Source organism: Anas acuta, chromosome 10, assembly GCF_963932015.1.
Source record: "Anas acuta chromosome 10, bAnaAcu1.1, whole genome shotgun sequence".
Taxonomy (NCBI): Eukaryota; Metazoa; Chordata; class Aves; order Anseriformes; family Anatidae; genus Anas; species Anas acuta.
Window position 1 is genome coordinate 5,286,696 of NC_088988.1, and position 16,718 is coordinate 5,303,413.

Here is a 16,718-nt window from a genome sequence, read left to right on the forward strand (position 1 = left end):
CTTACCATAGAGATAGTACCTAAAAATCAGAGAATAGATGAACGTGAAAGGAAAGTAGGAAAGCACCATTTTTTATTTTTATTTTTTTAACAACTGATTTAAATATTTTGTGACAAGAAGTAAACTTGGGAAAAGCACTGTGCCGTGCTGTCTTTGAAAGCAAACAAGTAGTTGTGATCATTTGATTCTGATGCTGAATTAATGTCTTCCTCCAAACTCTTCTTTGGTCTTATAACATGCAATTACCTCTCATCAAGAGGAAGCTTTTGAAACAGAATCTGAAATGACACAGTATAATGAAGCAAACAATAATATATAGAAAACACAGTGACGTTACTTGTTAGTGTACGCCAAATGCCACAGAAGAGAACCTTTTGGATGTTGAAAGGATATTTTATAGCAGCTGTCCTGAAAACCATCTTTACTTCCCACAAACACAACAGATTCTGTTTTTGTAAGTATGGCCAATATAATATTGCTCCCTTCTGGGAAGGGAAAAAATGAAACTTTGACCAAGAGTGTGTGGAAAAATGCATGCCAACTAAGATGCATGGAAGAAGACAAATATCTATCATGGTTAATAATTCATATGGGAATCCATATAGTGCAGTTGTGTATGTGTGTCATTATCTATTTGGACTTAGAAAATAAGTCCTGTTGTTTAGTACGTAGGTGCTTGTCAGTTAATTTTGATGGGAAATATTTCATATTAGGTATAGTGTGCGCCCTGGTTCTGTGAGCTGATTCCTGTGGTTTATTGATTTTTAACAGATTTCCATGCAAGCATGAGGATCAACTCATTGCAGTCAGCTTGACATCACGTGAGAAAAAAGCAATGGAGAAAAAACTGCCTGAAGAATGAAGGCATGGGATGGTGTATCATAGGAGAAGGAACAGAGACAGTGTATGTGAATGTCAGAAAAGAAGAAAGTACGGAAATTACCCTGCTAGAGGAGACTTCGCTGTCAAAACAGTGTTTCCCTAAACCAGTACAAGCAGTGTTCTGTAACAGCAGTCATTGAAAAGAGCAAGAAGAAAACTTGGTAGTGAGTAAGACTTCCCAGATAGAAGTGGCTCAGAATTGGCTTCTGGTGTGAGTCAGCAAAGGTATGTTTTTCCATGAATTATTGTCACAGCCACATAACAGCCACTGTAGAGGATGCTTTACCAGAACACATACTTGTTCTGGAGCATAAATGATTATGTAGGACCTCACTCAAAGAACATGGAAATGAACGGAAGTGTTCTTTTGACCTCTACGATTTTGAGTGCCTTCCACAGCTGTTCACCTCTCCTTCTGGTTCCTCTTGCCATCCTGTTGTATCATTTACGGTTTCATTTTATGAAACTGAACCATGTCTGGCAACAAGGACTGAAGCTAATCATTGTTGTGTCTTTTCCTATATTGAAAATTAAGATGGCTTTGTCTTTGGCTGAACATATTGGTTCTTTGCCAGTACCTCCCAAAGACACTAAAAATAACATCTTTCCATGTTCTGCTCTCTCTTGTTTGCAAATGCTGTTCTTGCACCTGACGTGGTCATAGATAATAGAAAGGTACCCAAACAGTCCTTTTAAAACCAAAAGATCTGCTAACTTTGTGCCTAGTGATAAAAATAAATGGGATCTACATGTGGGAAAGTGTAGATCATGTAGAAATAAATTTCATATGGGAACTCTCTTTCAAAATTGGCAGCACAACTGTTTTCAACAGATTTAGGAAGTCATCATATACATTAAGTGGGAGCAAATGACAAGTGTTATTTTCTTATATTCCTGTATATCTTGAACATCAGGTAAGAATCCATGGTAAGAGACACTGGGTTTTGGTCTCATTTTTATGTGGGTAGAAACGGAAGTGTGAAGAGGATAACTCAAGTGCTTTGTTCTGTTAAGCAAAAAATAAAGTTGTGTGAATACCTAAGAATGTTAGAAGTTGTAATGCTACGTGGGACTTGAAACTTGGGCAGTGCCAGTTAAAGGAAGTTGGGTTAAGTTTTATCAGTATTATGTGGACAGTCTGCACAAGAATCCTTATAAAGAATCCATAAATAGCAAGACAAGATAGAAAACACTGAAATGACTGAAAAATTCTCTTAAGGGGAAACACCTGACAAATTCAGCATCGTTTACATACGAAGCATACATAATATTCAGTGATCATAGTACATTACAGCATGTTAGTAAGCTAATTGATATCTTTCCCTGAAATTTCGTGCTATTAAAATTGCACTGAGCTAGCAATATCTACTAATATGTAAATATGCAGGGTTTGAAGGTGTACTTGTGTATATTTGTATGTTAAGCAATACAGCGTTTTGTGCATGGACTCCTTTTGGGTCTCTGTATTTTCCACTCACAAAACATCCTCTGTATAGCTAGGCTATTCATGAGGGCAGCACAATGAGAAGCAGTAACTCTGAATGGTTATAGTAATAACTCTGAAACCATGCAAGGACAGATAACAATTCAGAAAACTAAAAGACTTCTTCCTTACTAATGAAGGGCAATATGGAGCCTGATCCATTTATGAGAAGGATTACACAAAGTCAGTACTTGTCAGGGTGGAGAACCTGAAGCTAGAAGTCTAAGTGTCTCCATGTCCATTTTTCTATGCTTATGTGTAAAAAACATAATACACCAAAGTGTTTCAAAAATACACGTGTTTGTTAGAGAATCACAGAATAATGGATACTGGAGAAAAACATCCTTAGATTGTCTAGTCCATCTCAAAGCAGGATCAACCAGATGCATTTGCTCAGGACCTTCTCCACTTGTGTTTTGAACATCTTCAAGGATGGAGATTCCTCAGCCTGTCTGAGCAACTTGTTCTGGTGTTCAACCACTCTCACAGTAAAAAAATAAATAAAAAAAAAAAAGATAAAATGGATTTTTAAATTAGAATCATAAAGCTATATTTAATCAGTTTATTTTCCATGAGATTTTCAGAATAGTTTCCCAAATAAGAAACGTTAGTATCTTGAACATGATGGTCTGAAAAATGAAATGTAACAAAGTACAATGATTCTCCAGATCATACCAAGCTGCAGAGTCAGGGACAAAATCCATGTCACAATTCTCAAGCTCTTGCTCCAGCAATTGATTAAATTATATCTGGCATTGTTTCTGATTGCATCATATAAGCAAGGACTTATTTTTGTGGTTATAGGATTCTTGGGACCTGGATATTATGTTGGATTTTATTCAATAAAATGCATATATGTGATATTTGAGTATCCTAACACAAGCTCAAAATATTATCAAGTGCTAGTAAAGGATTAACTACTCTTTGCCTGGAAATGTAAAACTTTTAGATCTTGACAAAATAGGAAAAACCTGTAGTAGTCCACGGAGAAGTAGTGTTAACTTTGTCTGATGGGCATTCAGAAAGTCTCTCTAATGTTACTAGTGACATACTTTTTGAAAATGAATGTATTTACCAAAAATATTGCTTAGGAGTATGAAAGTTAAAATGTAAAGAATTAAAAAAAAAAAAATCCAAAGATGTTTTATGTTTTGAAATAATATATTTTATTGTGGCTTATAGTACAATCAGCAATTTTAAAATATGTAAATATTTCATACGTGTCAATTATTTGTAATTATAGATACCTTTAAACACAAGCTAGTGGAACTCGCCATTTACATACAAGGGCTGTTGTTGGGTTTCATAATATCTCTAAGAAGAGAATTATACCCACTGTGAATGAATATACAACAGGCTACATTACAGTACGTGCTTAACTATGCTAATCCTTAGGACTGCTTTTTAGGGTAAGGGCTATAAACCAGGCCTTATGGGACCCAGTATTTGCATTGCATTTATTTGCAGGAAAAGTACACTTCAAAAGCATACTTACGCATTTTTTGACAACATGCAAAACAGCAGTTTCTAGTTCTTAGACATTATTCTAATTTTTATATGCTTTCATTTTTATTTTAAGGCACTAAACAATCTTAACTGTAGAAATGTTAAGAATTTAACTTTATCAGTTGTAGCACCAGAGTAGCTATTAAAAATTTGACCTCCATTTGCAGTACTGATTTACAAATAATGAACCACTTACCTGCATTTTAGTGTCTCTACCAGGCTGTGTTGGTATAGATGAGCTGGCAGCCAGCCCATTCATGGTAGGCATGGACTAGTCCACAGTCTCCATAATAGGGCTTTCGTAAGCTGTGATGGACTGACCTAAAGTGAGAGTTAAAAGAAGTAAATGAAAAAGCCTCATTTTAATGTTAAAGACCAATTTGTTTACCATTGTGAATCCTTGAAAAGTCAGGGAAGGGTAAAACCTGTGTAGAGATGAGAATCAGGTCCGTACCTTTGCAATGAAACGCAGATTTCCTACCCAGTCTGGTTGGAACAAAGCAAGTTGGAGCATATTAAAAGCCACAACCTGAAAGCGGGCATTTCAGCGAATTGAAAGTAATGACTCCAGTGTAGCAACAGCAATTCACTCTCCCTGAAATTCTGGCCTGGAGTCTTCAACTGGAGGTAAATCATATCTCAGAAGGAACCGAAGAGGTGACTTGCTCCCAACTCACCTCTCATCATGTAGTATTACTGTGTGTGATATTAGTTCTATAATAATGCATTAATTTTACTTCTTTCACCATTCTCTTGGCAACATGTTAGTTCTGGTTCAGAGTTTCCTGAAAGCAGAAGCTGTATTTTTGTTGCAGTTTGGCATTCTGGTCAGTTGTAGTTGTAATTCTCATTGACTTACATTACATTGTGTTCCCTCTCTGGTTAAACGGACCACAGCAAATAAGCCTATCTAAGCCTACTGTATGGAATTAACAGCTGAGTTTTGTCTGTTTGTCAGCTCATGCAGCATATTATTTGTAAGTATATTGTACAGATAACTTTTCATGCAGGACCATGCTGAATATTGATAGTAGTATCATCGGATAACAAGCTTGTTTTGCTTTGTGTTACGTTGGACAGCCTCTCGGTTTCACTTTTTGGTGCACAAAACAGTCCATTCTCATTTAATTCTGGGTAATAACAGACAATTTTCTATTCTGATTTTAATGACAAAGCAGTTTCAGAACGTGGCAACTAAGAATCCCTTTGAAAAGGGCTCCCCAGTTCCAACCAGAAGGAGGTGGGTCTAGAAGGACCTCCAGATGTTGTTTTCATGCTCTCATATTCTGTGAAACCAGAGGGAAAGGTCTGAGATTTTCTGCTTGATCTCTAACTGAAGTTCTAAGGATTTTACTCCTTGAAATTGCAACTGTTAACATCATGTCAGTACATAGTTATACAAAATAAAAGTGTTCAAATTACCTTGTGTGGGTGGAGGTAATCTGTGCAGCCTTGAACTGCAAATAGTAATTAAAAAGGGTGGTAGCAGGATGTATTCTGAGCTAGAGCTCTTGCTCTCTGCGCTGCTGTGTGCTCTCTCCTCACCGTGTTGTGTACAAGTGCAACTGTAGCTGGAAGAAGGCAGGAAACAAGCAAACTGGTGAGAAAATCATGATTGCCCGTGGTTGTGGTGATGCTGTGTACCACTCAAATGTGATTTCCAGCTAGCAGACCGTACCTACAGCTGGGCGTTTATAATTTCTGAGTGGCTAGAATCTGTTTTCTACATCTTCGTGTTTGCTCATATGCCTTTACATTTAGGCTTCAAGCCATTTCAAAGTCCATCTCTTGAACTTTTCTCGAATGTTAGCCATACAAATCTGTTACAGGACAGTGCAACCCAAAGACACGATCACTTGATAGCTGCCTGATGATTCCTGTAAGTGCTCGCCAGCTTTTGGCATTCAGAAAGTGGTAGGGCTGGCAAATGTGCTTGGGCAGTCCTTGTGCCTTAGTGGTCTTGGTGCTGTGTGGTTAGCAGCAGCTGCAATTTGGAAATGAATTTCTTGGAGGCTTTAGGATGTGGTAGGCCTGTTGCAAGGGGTAGGTTCCCTGGTTCCCGAAAGCTGCACAGCCAGTGCTTGAACTGAGAGCTCTCCTGGCTGTCCCGCACGATGTGTAGCAGTCATCAACAGAAGTGTGCCACTTCCCATGCCTCTACACAGGGATTGAGTTGTAGTCATGGTGTAAGAGGGAAGGGAATCCTTGTGGTAAGGTCTGCCTGCTCTCTTCCCAGCAGATCTTGCTGATTTTCCGTGTCTCATGGGGTAGCTTGGGCTGCTTGGATGCCTGATGGAGAAAAAGATTCGTGAGACTGGTGATGCTAAAACAGGGCGATGTCCAACAGGGTGCAGATGCCAGCAGCCAGGACTGATTCAGCCAATGCTATGGCAAAGGTGCTGCCTTGCTGCTGACTTGGGTCACAGTGTGCAGTGTCCAAAACAAGGCTGTTGCCTTTCTGTGCACATACCAGCTGCCCCACACCACCTCCCTTCCTTTCAGCAAGCATCATCCCCTTGTTGCCCCACCTGCAGATCCTGTGCTGACCCACCCATACGTCTCACCAGGGCCAGCAGTGCATCTGGGCGTGGTGCTGCCTGCTGTGATGTTCTTCTTGTAGGTCACAGCTGTGTTGGGCTGTGCTCTGTGCTTGGCTTGTTCGTGTGATTGCTTCAGAGGTGGCGACAGCAGCAGAGGGAGAGCTGCCCTTGCCCCTTACCCACGCAGCCAGTCATGCTCAGTATTTGCCTCCTTGCCAACTCTACCCATGCAATCGCTTGAAAGGCTGAAAAAGCAGTTAACGTGGAGGAAGGCTCATAAAAAAAAAACAGTCTGCTCCCTGTGAAGGAAGCTCTGCCTGTGAAGTAAGTTTTGGAGTCTTGAGTTTCAGGTCTAAATGAACTGTTACCCATGTCATAAAAACCAACCACTTTCTCTGGCAGTCTCAGAAGGCTAACAGTGTGTATAAAACGAGAATTTCTGTGCTGTCGTAAGTGGTGGTCTGCTTAGCCCAAAGGTTATGCTGTCTTCTCTTGAGAAATCCATTAATATGTCTCCGTCCTTGTGGTTGTTAGTTGCTGCCTTTGTTGGGCAGTAAAATGCCTGACAGGGCAAACCTTGCCCTTCTTTCACCAGCCCAACAAGACAGAAGGAACTGAGTCCACGAGCTGGCTGATTGTGGATGCATTGGTAGGTGGCACCCTCCAAAGCACCTTTTCTTCTTGTCATTGAGAAAACATATTTCTACAAAACGTAATGAGGAATATTAATTAATGCACATAGCAGGTATGTGCATTAATTTCAAATATAATAGATATATTGAGCCATCTCCCTGCAGGAAGTGCAGATCAGAGAACATTTGTTTCTCTCGATAGTATTCAGGAGCGAACACAGGAAATTTCCTATCTGGGCAGAGAACATTTTCTGTAGTCACACTGTTGTGTCCGGAACATTAAAAAAAATAAACTTTATTTCTTCTCAGAAGACAGAGACTGCAGACATCAGGAGTCATTACTACAGCAAAAGGGAGCAGTAACAGATAAAACTTTCCTAACTTGGCTGAACTTTTAAACCAGGTGACGGAACAGCTACGTTAGCAGCTGTGCCTTTGGCCTGTTGTTGGTCTTGAAAGCCATGCATGACATGGTGACCTTAAAGGCTCTTACTATATAATCCCAGTTCTCTTTTAAGTAGAAATTACTCTTTAATTTATTTTATTATTAAAAGGTAGTCCATCACTTCAGATTTCAGAGTACCAAGGAGGGAAGAGAAGTGGGTATATGTTAAAGGAGAGGTACCAACCTTACCCTTCTCCTAAGCTGGTGTCTGGAATGTAATGTTTACACAAATTTCTTCCCAGATAGAAGGTATTGCTACTGACATACCGTGGTAGCTTCAGAATGTGTTTTATAAAGTTCGGCTGAGCCACAGCAGTGACACATTGTACCTGATAAAGCTAGATATAAAGGATTAATTTTCTAGTTTGTGTCTTTCTTTCTGTGTGCCCATGATAGATGACATGACAAGAGAGTCCCAAATGCACTCTGAATACTAAATCATTCATAAATGCCGTTGATCAGTATTCACCTTTCAGGATGGCAAATGCACTGATTCCCTTGATCTCGCTTTTTTCTCCAGTGTTTCTCAGCAATGGACTTAGATGAGGAATGGTGGAGCAGTGCTGAGGCTCCTCTCCCTGCTCCAGGGCATCAGATGTGTTCGCTGTGCGAGACAGAGATGTGGCACCTCTCAGATCTATCATCTTGAAATTCCTTTACAGGGAAAAGTTCAGGGTAGAATTTATAACAAAATTTTCTGAGTAGTATACAAACAAAAACCAAACCAAAAAAACACACACCAAAATCACCCAAAAACTAACACCCTGAGAAAAAAAGAGAGAAAAGGTGTAGAATTAAAATTCTTCCACTCAGCTCAATGCGAGTTTGTTCATCCAACACTTTGTGTTACTGACTTTCAGATGTTCACAGTTTCCTGGTTTCTAGGCTCTAACTAATCTCATCATTAAGGAGCTTTTTCTAGCCGGTAAGCTAATGTTCCTTTTGCTTTTTTTTGCATCAAAATCACATTGACTCACCAAATATGATTATATCCTGTTTGTTTGTTTTTCTTTCCCATTTTGGTGTTGTATTTTTCACATTTCTTTTCCAAGAAGTATGTTAATTGTATCCACGGAAGTCCATGGATGATACAATTGTACCAATCTTTGTGTGGTATTGTAGCCTGTAACTTAACTTTCAGGACGCTTCCACCCCCCTTGGATTTAGCTAAAAACTTCTGGAAAATTGAGACTGATTTCAGTGGCTTTCGACTGGGCATTTAAGAACATTGTAGCATAAGGATCTAAAAAAGACTTGCTTTGTTCAGCACAGGAGGAGAAAAACTGAGAGGTGATGTGAATACATGAGGGAAGAAATGCAAGACACAAAAAAGAGCTTCTTAAGCTAAAGAGCAGTATTTGTTTACGGAAAAAAAAAATGGATCTAAAAGTGGCCATAAGTATATTCTGGCTGGAAATCTGGAGAAGATTCATGAATTATCTAAGGTTCTGGAACAACCTATGAATGAGGTAGGTAGGGGATTCAGAGAAAGAACGGCTGCTGTTAAGGTGGAGCTCAGTACTTTGAAAAAGGTTGTATGACACGGTGCCTACCGACTGCATCTGGTGACTCAGGAGAACTCTTCCATGTTCCTAAATTTTCCTGAGCAATTCAAGCAAAAAAATAAAGAAAATGTCAATTTTTAAACAATTTGTAAGTCAGCTCAGCCTGAGTACAAGTTAATGGCATAAAGAAAAGGCACTTTTTTTTTTTTTTTTTTAGCTTGAGGGCATTCTGCCTTCTTTATTTTAAAGGCCTGTGGCAAACAATGGCAGCACATCAAACTAGTCATAATCTTTTAAAATATAAGGGTTTAGACATTATAAATGTGGGACCTGCTAATAGCAGTAATGGTTAGTGTCTTTTACAAAAGGTTTGGATTAGAAAAGATAACTTGGGAGACGTGCAAAAAACAAGTTCCATTTTCATTTTGTGTTGAGGGAAACTTTGGTATAATGCAGTTAAGGGAAAATGAATTGTGCTAACGGGAATTCTTTGTGGCCCAGGACTGTCTGTAGCAATCCCTTGTGCAGTACCCAAGCATTGTGGAGAGGCTTAACTGCATAAGGAGTTGTAAGAGATGTTCCTCTTCATTAATTTGTTGGTAAAAAGCTTCATACATTTTGCAGGTAAAGGAGTTATGTGTCCAGACCGTTGGTTCAGTAACTAAATTCTCCCTTTCCTCTATTGACACAAATACTTTTTTAGTGCTGTAAATGAAGAACTCCACAGTAAGGCTGCAAAAAACAGGAGAAGATACGTTAAGCCACATTCTTCTTTACAAGCTTTCCTTTCGGTATTTGGGATTTTCTTATGCAGCAGGCTCGCTAGAAACTCTTGCTTCGGCCTAGATTAATCCCTACAAGCAGAATACAAATTACTTTGTACTCATGGATTAAGAGTCGGTTAACAAGGACAGCTGCTATTACCTCGGCGGTGTGGCTGAATTTCCTATGAGCCAAAGGCCTCTCCGAGACGGCACTCCTCACCTGCAATCTTGGGAGCAAAACCTATCTGAGAAATGACTTATCAGTGCATTTTCTCCCTGGTCTAATCACGTTTCTCCTGAGTCAGCAAAACCCATCGTGGGACTTCAGCAGCTATTTCTGGGTCCCTGAAGGGAGGGGGTGATTGCAGGAAGCTTGCAGCATTGCTCTGCTACTACTAGCAAATTTATCAGTGTCACTGGTTTCCAGACTCTTAGTCCAAACATTAAAACTAGTAGTTGCAAGTAGGACGTTTTTCATCAAAACTTTTTCCTCTTTTTTTTTTTTTTTTGGTATAAAGAAAATGGCTTTTCAATTAAAAAACTTCTGGGAAGGGGGAGTAACAGCTTTTTTTGGTACATTTTTTTCTTAGAATATGAAAACATCCAAATGTTCTCAATTCTGATAATCCAAAACATGTTTTATACAGACCCCCCTCCCCTCCCAATTTTAATAAAATGTTTTTGTCTCTGATTAAAACTTTCCATGAAAGCAAAAATCTAGCTCCCCAGCTGCCTCTTCCCTGTACTGTTTGGCTTTCCACAGGTGGAGCTTGTCTGAGGGCGTTCTGAATCCCTTACAGCTGCCATAAGTAGGGTAAAAAATATATATATTTTTATTGCAATATTTGTTTAGTGTCTATCCTTGCTTGGTGTTAGCCAACACTTAAAAAGACACATTTAAAAAAAATAAATGTTTCTGTTCTTGTGTAGTGCAGTACTGGCATTTTCTATAGTGAAAAGGTTAGCGTTTTAGTATGCTTTACTTATACGTAAAGAGTATTCCAATTTTCAACTAAAATGTGCTAAAACAACTCTGGCTTGTCTTCTAACATCCATTACTAACTATCTGAATTCTCCAAAGTGCAGGAGGATACTTTATGCTGCTAATGACTGACTGACCTTTATATTAACACCACTTCGAAGACAGTTTAGTGGGTTACCTCTTTAGTGAAATTAATAAATTCAGGGGTTCCATTAATAAGTATTTTGATCCATAGTTCTGCTTTAAAACATAATTATATGTTACTCACAATGTTCCTTATACTCCACTGTGTTCTGTCTCTTCATTCAAAAGCTGGCCTGCCATGTAGTCGTATTTCCATACTTTGTTTCATCCCTAATGCCACATCTTGAAATCAGTGGGGCCACATCATACAACAGAGAAGTATTTGGCATTGTCTGAGTCCTGTCTCTCCACACATTGTTCTTACTGTAACTGCAAAACACATGTCCCATTACTTCTGGGGTGGGAATATCAAGTAGGATGTAGAACGTTGACTACAGTACTGGGGGAGAACATCGTGGCATAGGCAGCCTCTTGAGTAAATGCTGGGATGTGATGACCAGCAATCGGCATGGCTGGTCCAGCTTTCCAAATGGTGTTGAAATTCTGACACCAAGTACACGCTAGGCATTGGTTGCTTCCCGCTGTAAGACTTAACGCTTTTTGTAAAGCTGTGATATTTCTCTCGCCTGTTCTTTTTTTAGAAGACTGGTGTTTGAGAATATGCTGAATACATTTCCTCTTTTCTCCTGTTAGCAACTAAGTCTCTCATTGAGCTTTCAGGCAAGCAAGAAGGTAGTTAGGCATTTAAATGTTATCATTGTCATGTGAGAAGAACTGGGATAGAAAGCTTTAATTCATCTGCAACTGCTTATCCAAAACACTTTGTCAAGTCTTTCCTGCAAAGAAACTGCAACAGCCACGAGTCAGCAGTGTGTCTGGAATGACTCAGCAGTTTATCTGATTATGGCATTGTAGCATCACTGGTGCAGTTGGAAAGAAAAGGCAGCAGAAATGAAAGCTTGCTGCTCAGTGCACACAACGTCAGCCACAGGTTGTTGGAGCCTCTGCCTTCACAACGCTGAGGGAGGCGGTTATGTGGAAGTTTCCTGCTCCGATCTCACCACTCTGTGATTACAGTCTGCCGTGTCGCATCTCTGGTGATGTTTTCTGCAGCACTGATTTCTGCCAAAAAGCTCCACCTGGTTCGCACACACAGTTTCTCACACAGGGATATCACCTTGTGTTTGTGAGCATCACCGCCTGTTTGTCTGTGTGAGGCAGGGAGACTCGTGCACCCAAATGGATTTCATGCCTGTCAGTTTAATCACTTGTGTGGGGGGTTTCCAGCATGCCGAGCCTGAAGGGATTTGGCTATGAGATGTGCATATACTATGCTGTAGTCACAAGTTGAAAACTAATTTCACTACGGGTATGTGTATTTTAAGCATTGGTTCTAAAAAAGTTGGAATTTCTTAGGTGTATCTTAGTATTTCCTATTTAGTGTTACTTCTCATTCCACAAGGCAAACCGACGATTGTGATCCATGGTGTCTCTCCTTCCTTTTGTATCTACTGTGACTCTAACACTTCGTGTCTAACATCACAAACACTTACTTTGGAAAGTATAACAATATTACAAGAAAGGCCAACTGTATTAAGTTGTTATGGAACAGAGTTTTTGTTGAAGCCCATGCCTTTTCATTTTAAAGCTCACATGATGACATCGAAGATCAATAAAAGGTTAATGTGTTACATTTCAGTGGTGAGGAAAGAGCAGATTAAGAACTGTTATAAAAAGCAATTGTACTTTTTCAATGGTTACAGCTTTGCATGTTGACTTGGGATCTTACTTACGGAATTGCCATATTCCCATGACTCCGTCATAAAGAAGTTGTGAAATTCAATAGTGTATCCTGGCCAGGTAAATAAATGGGGACAGAATATTATAATGGCTTTCACATCTCATATCCTGTGTGTTTTATCTCAGATAAATAGGCTCGATAAATGTTACAGTATATGCATTCATGCTACAAATATTGTATTTGACTTCTAACGGGTCATAAAGTGCCTTTTGCAGACCTTCAAGGAAATGTCAGTCTGTTCTATGGAAAATGTATTTCAGCGCTAAATTTACTTTAAACCATGTTGCCCTACTGAACTTACCCGTCTTAAATTTGTAAATTGTGTGGGTACTAAAATTTATGTTTAGGGTTGATCTGACTTAGTTACAAAGATCTTAATTTTACTGAGAGAAGTAGCACAAGCAGGTTTCTGTGCATCCTGTTGCATTTTAAGATGTAACTTAGAATATTGCATAGGAGTAAGTCTAAATTATGTTACAGTGGTCTATATATTGTATTGAATGGATTCTTCATTGTTATTTAACACAGTGATGCCTTAAGTTTAGCCTTAAGTGATGTGACTGATAATATAAACTAAAACGATGGTGCTAGAATAGAGGATAGAGGCAGCATCAGCTTTGATCACTTGAATGGGAACTTATATAACATTTTGCATTAATATAGTAAATGAGAATATTTAGCTAATGTAGCTTTTCATCATTTTTTTTGATTCAAGTTACGACCTGGTGTATTAATCCTTAAATCAACTTGGGAAGTTGAAAGTCTACCTTTGTAAAGTAATATTCTGTAACTGATACCTTTGAAATAAGCCTGTTTCATCTAAGGACAGAGTTTGGTAGATCTGAAAAGAGAGGAGCTGTTAATGCTAGGTAGAATACGGCACATGTTGATATAGCCAGATGTCAAGTTACATCTAGATGACAGTGTTAGTTTTGCATTTATTTTAGTATTTAGGATGATGCAGTCCCAGATGATTCTGTTTATGTATAATGGGAAGTTCTTGTACGTTGCTGAGACAAAGCTCATACATCATTTCTCTTAGTTGTTCCATGCAGTTTAGTACAAGAATAACTAGTTAATGTTTGCAAGATGTCGCTTAATCTTAGAATCTAAGTTAAATAAGAATCATCATATTTATGTGTTACGTGTTACTGAGGATTACGTGTGCATTATAGCTGTGGTCTTTGAATTATTTCTGATCATAATTTATCTTTGAGCTAAAGACAGTGGATGGCTAAAATGTCGGTTTAGTGAAGCTGGAGCTGAAGTCTTCAACTGGGCTCCATCCAGAATGCCAGGAAACTCCAGAGGACTTTTCTTCAATTTGTATTAGGAAGTAGAAAGTTATTTAATATTCAGGATTTGTTGATGCTGAAGAAGAGCTTAAAACATATAGTAATGCTTGGCTTAATATTTGTGAGGAAAAGTGTGTTGACAACCAGCCAGCATGTCCAGGGCTGCTGCTTAGACCTGGTGTTAGCTCAGGGGACCGCTGGGACCCGTCCGCTTCCAACAACGTTTTGAAAGACTTCCCGTCAAATGAGATGGGATGGAGCCAGACCCTTCATCTGAAATATATCAGTATATTTTTCAAGCAGTAAATTTTAGTAAGTGACAGGAGAATTACACAGGAAGAAAAGGCATGGGAATATACTGGGGTACATAAATGTAGTCACCTTCAAATTAAAATTCTTTCATCTGAAAACTGAAATCTAAGCGAGTTAATTATCGTGTTAAGTCAGCTCAGGTATCCAACAGACTCAGAAAAATCCGTTGAGCATCAAAATTAAAACAGTAAAGAGATACAGAAGTGAGCACTGACAACTGAACCTACCTTGATCCTTTCCCCCTTCTCCCCCAGGAGCTCTCAAAAGAAGGCTGACAAGGTAGCTGCCATCACTTCTGCTACTTAGGCAGAACGGCGATTTACCTGCGAGGCTGTTGCTAGATGTGATCTGTTCCACCACGGAAAAGCAATTTGTTTAAAGCCTGTCAGAAGTTCACCACTTTAATAAGAGAGTGATCCCTTTAACCTGCAGAAAGAGTAATTAAAGATTTAAGTGTTACAAACTTTTGTGTGTCTTACACACATGTTCTAGAAATAATTTATGTACACAAAACTGCCTCAGACCGACTCCCTCGAGGTCGGTGATGTATTTCCCATTCCCATAGCGAGGTTAAGACTTCATAAGAGGGAGTGATAAAAATCAGAATTAAAATGTGAATTGTAGGGAGACTTGTGCCCTCTCCAGAGATAATGTAGTAATTGTTACCCTGTAAAAGGCAGGATAAAATGGAAAAATGTCCAACTACTTGTGCTATCCGTGTTTGAAAGCTGATCCTCAGAGACTGTTTCTAAGAAGTGGAAGTAATCTTTTTTTTCCCCTATTTAAAATTACTTTAAAGATTTTTTTTTTTTTTTCAGTTGTGAAGAGTTAAGAGAGGCTCTGTTGCTTTTTCTTCAGCAAACAAACAAGTGTCTCACCGTAGTCTACACATCTCTGCATGTGATTCTCCACCAAACATCATGTGTGTGTGTCCACATGGACACTGCTGGGGAAGAAGAGGTTGTACACAAAGCTGTTTTTGAAAAGGCATGAGCCATCTGCCTGGAGTCACAGACCTTTCATCACAGCAATGATCCATTGAGTCTGCTTTTCTGTTCTTAATGAGTCCTGAAAGTCAGGAAGCCAATGACTCAAAATCTTCTATATGGAATGCCCTGACTAAAGGGTTTTATGAGGTGTGTAATGTCTGTGCTTCCTACCTACCAGGTTGACTTTTGCAGCTCAAAGTCTGGCATGCCGACACATCGGCAGCTAAACATCTCTCAAGGGCTGAGACCAAGGGTTTTCAAACTCTGCCCCACCTTTTGGTAGCCAAGATGCATAATGAACAGGGAGTCCAGGAAACACCGAGTTTTAGAAAGCAAGTTTTGCCTGTTCAGGTTAGTTAATTTGGTCATGTTTTCTTCGTCTCTTTTAACAGAAAACATACAAGCTGTTGCCTTGAATTTTCTGACCTAATAGACAAGCAATTTGTTGGTCTTTCCAGTCGTTAATAGAGGGCTTTATGTGAGGTATCAATCACTACTTCAGTGCTGTAAAGATTTGTCACGCGTCCTTAGAAAGATTTAGGAACTGTAATTTCAAAGTTGTTAATTGCTTTTTTTCCGAGAACTGTATGCCTCTGGGCCTGCCTTTCTTTTTTTAGTATAGACAGTTCTGAGAGTTTTGAAGTTTTTCCTCGCATTAAATTTTGAAGAGTTCTATCCAGAGTTGGTGGAAAGCAAATCGCTTGCTTGTTGTTAGAGCTAATAGTTTCAAACTGTGTGTATTACATTTGAGAAAGACATGGATAGAGAAATTTCTAAAGTGTCATATTCCATTACAGTGTGAAATTCCACAAAAGTTAAAGCACACTGAAAAACTGCATTGTCTTCCCCAGCATTTAGCTTGAAGACAGACAGACCTCACAAAAACGTCAAAATTCAGTGAACTCCATATTAAATGTAATGAGCTTTTGACTTTGGTACTGCCAGGATTGCTGGCAGACGGAAATGCTGTTTAAAGCCTTCATACAACCTTTCTACTATTTTCTGGCTCAAATTTTTTCAGGAATGGTTAATACACATGGACAGTTTGTTGTTAAGTCAATGCTGTCATTTAGCTTAAATAGACATTCACAGTATTTAGCTCTTTAATGTACTTCAGACAATCAATCATAAACCTTTTCAGGCTCCTGTTTGCTAGGCTGAACCTAAGTTCATTCAGTTTTCTCATGGAAGATAAGGTCTGCCTTTGCCATTCATCTTGGTAATGATTTTCTGTGCTTGATTCAGTTTGTGTTCATTTTTCTTGAATGGGAGCTGCTGAGGCTATGCGTAATGCTGGGACAGGAGTGATTCCAGTATCTTGTGGAGTGGCAGAACGAAAACATTTCACCTGCTGCCTGCTAACCTTGAACCCCAGACTCACAGAATTGTTGAGACTGGAAGAGGCTTGGAGAAATCAGAGTCTGACCTTCCTGCTCGAAGCAGGGTCAGCATATCAGCCAGCTGATAATCAGTCAGCTCAGTATGTCAGCGTAATGCT